The sequence below is a fragment of the Cyprinus carpio genome, chromosome B1, assembly GCF_018340385.1.
Source record: "Cyprinus carpio isolate SPL01 chromosome B1, ASM1834038v1, whole genome shotgun sequence".
NCBI lineage: Eukaryota > Metazoa > Chordata > Actinopteri > Cypriniformes > Cyprinidae > Cyprinus > Cyprinus carpio.
Window position 1 is genome coordinate 2,400,992 of NC_056597.1, and position 6,000 is coordinate 2,406,991.

Here is a 6,000-nt window from a genome sequence, read left to right on the forward strand (position 1 = left end):
AAGTTAATTATCCAATAGTGATCATGTCACATGAGGTGGATCATGCTATAAGTAAATTGCCTCAAAATAAAGCTAGTGGCCTAGTTAATATTTCTGCTTAACATAAATATGGAAGTAAGAGGTTAGCCCCTTTATTACCTGTCTGTTTTACTGGCTTTTTGATTCATGGTGTGTTACCAGATTCAATGTTGTCTGTTCTGTTAGTGCCAGTAATTAAGAACAAAGCTGGTATGGTAGGCACCTTAGATAATTATAGGCCTATAGCTTTAGCTAGTATCCTGGCGCAGATTAATGCACAGGCTTGCATAGGCTGCAGCCTAGGGGCCCCATGTGTGCAGGGGGCCTCGGATTGGCCAGACAATTATTATATAAAATTAATTAAGCGCGAACCAGGCACGGCACGGCGCATCATTCCAGTTTCCAGTTTTGATGGGCCAGACAAATTGTGAACATTAAATTAAAAACGTTATCCAATCACTGTTTAACCTAATAAAAATTACTGACTAATATACTGTTAAATAATCTGTGAGTATACATAATATAGATTTTAATAGCTTGATGCTCTTTAAATATTTTGTTGCATTGTAAAAAAGTTTCGGTGCATAGGACGGACCTATCCGCAATCGCTCTCCATGGTGCTGACCAAAGAAGAGCACTTTGGAATCTCCATTACGCATCATACGCATCATACCTGGGCTGCGTTTCCCGATAACGCTGTCTCTTAGCGCGCTACGAAGACTCTTAAGGTATAACTTAACTAAAGGTATACTACCACTAAAGGTATAACATTGCTAGGCGTCTTCAGGGCTATCATCGACTCGCGAGGCAGAGGCACTCTCCTAGCAACGGCACTGGTCGTGCTAGCACCCTGGGGTGGCAGAAACGAAGATGTGCTAGGTGATGTGGATCTCAGCTCTCTTCATCTCCTGGTTGCAGCGATGACTCCGCAACAAAGGTTGCAACAGGGCTGAGGGCTGGGCTGGAAAATGTGACGTCATTGTTTTTTAATTTAATCGATGTTGATTGTGAAAGTGAGCATGCAGCATGAGAAAGATATGATACATCATGAGATGCGCAATATGTCTGGAGACATGGGTAAAACATTTTGACCACTTCATTAAGTTTTGTTTTGTAGTCTCTTTTTTAAAAGATTTTAGTTTTGTATAAGTTGTATCTTAATTTTGATCAATGTTTTATCAACCAATTGCCTGTATTTAATAAATAAGAATATCTGTGGTGTGGTTCTTTCCACTTACACCTCTGTTTATGTTAGTTTTGGTTGTGCTGCCAGTGTTTCATGATCATAATTAAATGGTTGATTCTAAGCACTGGGCCTTGTTTGTATTTGTGGTTTGTTTGTAATGTTACATTTTTCATTTTACCTACGTGGTGTGGTGGTGATTGTCTTACTGTTGTGGTCCACCACTTGAAGGAATGTAAAGAAAACACTGTAGTGTTGGCTGTCTCAATGTGTGTGTATGCCAGTTCACCGTAGTTGCATGTGGACATGTATGGCACTAAATAAAAAATTTTTGGGGGGAGGGGGGGCTCACACAAAGAGCAGCCTAGGGGCCCCTGACCACCTTAATCCGCCCCTGCTAGTATCCTTTCGAAAGTGCTGGAAAAAAATCTTGCTGGATAGGTTATATGTGTTTATTAATTCTACAGACAAGCAGTTTGGATTTAAGGCTAAACATGGTATTGATCTTTGCATCTATGCATTAAAGGAAATAGTAAACAAGTATAGAGATAAAAACTCATCAGTCTTTATGTGCTTCATTGATGCATCTAAAGCTTTTGATTGGGTTAACCATGCAAAGTTATTTTTTAAAATGAGACAAAGAGGGGTGCCAAAATACATTGTGAGAATCCTGGCTAATTGGTATGCCCACCAGATGATGCGAGTAAAATGGGGCAATAAAGTCTCTGCCCCTTTTGGGGTTAGTAATGGCGTGAGACAAGGAGGGATTTTGTCCCCAATTCTGTTTAATCTATACATGGATGATCTATCTGAATGTTTGAATGCTTGTAAAACTGGGTGTACAACTGGGAATATTCTACTGAATCATATTATGAATGCAGATGATCTTGTGGTGTTTAGTCCTAGCAGTGCTGGTCTTCAACAGCTTTTAAAGGGGTCATATGATGCGATTTCAATTTTTCCTTTCTCTTTGGAGTGTTACAAGCTCTTGGTGCATGAAGAAGATCTGTAAAGATGCAAAGACTAAAGTCTAAAATCCAAAGAGATACTCTTTATCAAAGTTAAGACTAGTGATGCAACGATTATAGATTTTGTTGGTATGATTTTGTCTGAGAAATAATCACGGTTTCACGATTATGACGATTATTATGCATTTTAATAATGTATACAATTACATGGACACTCTTTAGATATTAAATTGTTATTTATTGCTGGCTTTTGAAACAGAAATAACACAGTAACCAATAATACAGCACAAAATAAAAATAATAAAGACAAACAAAAGTCCATCCCTCCAATTGGAATAAAAAAGGTGACCTCTGCTCTGTCAACATCTATGTCAGTATTTCTCTTTTGAAAATAACTAATGAAAATAAATCACAAAGGTATTTAGTGTTTTTAGTTTGTACATTCTTAACATTTCTTTTGGATCTGAGGAAGATAACTGGAAACATGGTAAAAAATAAGGTTTTTGACTTGTGAATTATACTGTAAAAGGGATAATTAAATAACAATGTTAATGAAGTATTATTAATATAAGACTATAACTTTATTTATCCCACAGGGCAAACTGTTAATAATGAGAGGAATAAGCTGAACTATTGTTGTAATCAACTGTCATCCATACATATTCATTTTAATAATTTTTATAATAATTCATAGGATTTTACATGTGGCCTGAGAAAATCAGGTCTATTATTTTGGTTTGTGAGACCGGAGATCGCGCTGCGCACACATACAAACATTCAGGAAGACACCAACTTTTTGTGAACCCTGCCCCATGACTATAAAATAGCTTAGATACTGAATTGCTACATTATATTCATCAGCAATGAGGGGGTAAAATCACTGTTTAACTAAACACACATGCGTAGAGACACGCTGATGCAGGTTCACACACACACACACACACACACACACACACACACACACACACACATCAAATACACAACACACCAAGCACTACACACAAACACACACACACACACTTCTCTCTCTCACGCTCTCTCTCTCCGGATCGAATAATTAAAGTAGCTAAATGTTATAAATAATTCAAATAAATGTGTTCTTACCACACTATTTAATCTCTGTCTGATCTGAAGCGTGCAGAATGCTGAGCAAATGAGCCGTAGCTTCGCGTCAGTCTTGCCTTCACGTTGTGCATTAAAATAGTTTAAAGCCGTGTATTTGCTCTTTAGTAGCAGTTTTTATGGCAATATTTAAATGACACCCTGCTCATTCTTGGTGTATCCAAAATAGTCCCACACTATCGGTTTCAGTCATTTCTCTGTTGGAAATAAAGGATCGCTGTTTGGTTCCTCTGTCATTAATCTAGTGTGTGTAGTAGCCTCCATGTCTCTGATAAGCACAGTGTCGAATTCTGTGGTTCCCTCTTGACCATCAGAGGGCTCCCTCACCCGATTATTGACTCTTACACTCTCACACTACATTTCCCATCAGCCCCGTATCTAGGACTGATCACTCAGCCCAACTGTAGCCCATTAGCTAGCCTATTTAAGCAGTCTGTTCCTACCATCTCATTGTGAAGTCTTGTATTATTGTGGTTTGCATTTCTGAGTGGTTTCCTTTATGTAGCCTGCCTGTTGTGACCTTATCTGTTCCTTGTGTTTGACTCTCTGCTGCCTGCCCCGACTTTAGCCTGTTTACTGACGACAATTGTGTTTGCCCTCTGTCACTGTGTTTGCTGGTGTTTGACCATTGCCTGTTTGACCATGATTCTAATAAAGCCTGCTTATGGATCCCACTTCGAGTGATTCTGCGTTACACACTGCATTTTAAGCTGGTGCACTGCTAAAGTAACTTTGTTTTCATTTTGCGCAAGTTGCAACTGTTCCGTTCTGTGCAACAGAAACACTCTGTGTAGTGGAGCCTTTACGATTAATTAACCGTGACATTTTAAAGCACGGTTACTTGTGAAACTGGTTAATCGCTGCCTCCCTAGTTAAGACTCTGCCACGCCCCCCTAAAATGGCTCATTCAAACACGCCCTCACATATCTACGTCACTATGTGGAAATATTTGCGTAATGCCGCCCAAATGTTCACGCAAAGAAAGAATCTTTACTGCACTTCAATAATGCAACTAAAATACTCCACATGGCATAATTCAATTAGTATTAACTTCGATTGTGACTTTAGCTTCAGTAACCGGAAGCAGTCATGTCAGGGAGATTCTGTGTGTTTCTAGGCGAAAGCAAAGGCACTTTATTTGGCCTTCCGAAAGTAGATGCATTTAGGAAGCTTTAAGATTACTTACAACAGAACAGCAAGGCATTTTATGGACGACCGTTTCGAGAACCTAGGAGAGGAGGTAATTCTGACTTTGCTACTACGATCTGGCGCTTCTGAATCAGCTACTGTAAGTATGTTTTTTGTTATTAAAGTATTTGCTATTGACTGTTCAAATGCGGAGTTTTTTTTGTTGTTGTTTTTTTTTTTCAAATGAGGGGTTTTGCACGTTGTGTGTGTGTACGCGTGTGTGTGTGTGAGAGAGAGAGAGAGCGAGAGAGAGAGAGAGTGAGTGTCACACAGTGGAGTCAGCTGTCTTAACCGTCTCTGGCATGTATACTCCAAACACATACGAGCATCATCACTGTGTCTGACACACCACTCTGCTCCCCTTTCTGGCTTGAACTGATGGTAAATCTAAGGACATTATTAACTCTTTACATTTATTTTGAAAGATGAAGCTAGCGATTGTGGAAAGGGGTGTTACGTTTCCAACGAGTGCTTGCGGTGATCGGCCAATCACAATGCACTGGTTCAGTTGGCCAATCAGAGCAGACTGCACTTGTCAGAAGGAGGGACTTTGTAGAAAACGACTGTTTGAGAAAGGCGGGGCATAGAGGACCTACAATAATGTACAGTATTTGAAAAATAATGTGTTTTTTGAACATTAAAGCATGCCAACATATTCTGTTACACCAAATAAACAAAATAATGATCTTTAAAAAAGCATCCTATAACCCCTTTAACTATGTGTTCTGATTATGGTCGTGAACATGATATTTTATATAATCCTGATAAGAGTACGGTTATGATTTGCAGAACTAAGGAGGATAAAAGTATAAGATTTCCAGTTTTCAAGTTGTCTAATAAGAGTCTTTATGTGTGTGTGAAAGTAAAATACCTTGGACATTTCATCACTGAACGCATGACAGATGATGAGGATATTGAAAGGCAACGCCGTATGTATATGCAGGCGAATATACATTTATGTAAGTTTAGTTTATGTTCAGATGAGGTGAAGGTGTCACTTTTTAAAGCATATTGTACAACACTTTATATTGCTTATCTGTGGTTCAACTATAGAACATCTAGTTTACAGAAGCTGCAAGTAGCTTATAATGATGCAATGAGGATTTTACTAAAGAGACCTAGATGGCATAGTGCAAGTGAAATGTTTGTGAGTGCAAGAGTAATCATTTTACGAAATCTTATTTATAGATTTATCTGCCGGCTAAATGATTAAAAAAAAAATTAGATTATTGTGGGTCTATCAAATATAAGAGTAAGTACTACACGGTATCAGTCAAAGCTGTGGAGACATTGGTATTGTTGCATTTTGTAACTTTTTATTGTGTGTGGTAGATGAAGTGGGTTGTATAAGTTGTCTTTTTTTTTTTAATTTGGACCTTGAAGCACCTCCCGGAGGGCAGGAGGTTAAACAGTCTATGGTCAGGGTGAGAGGAGTACTTAAGAATGCTGCAAGCTCGACGTAGACAGCATTTCCTCTGGATGTCCTCAATAGCAGGTGCCCCTGTGATGCGTTGGCCGGTT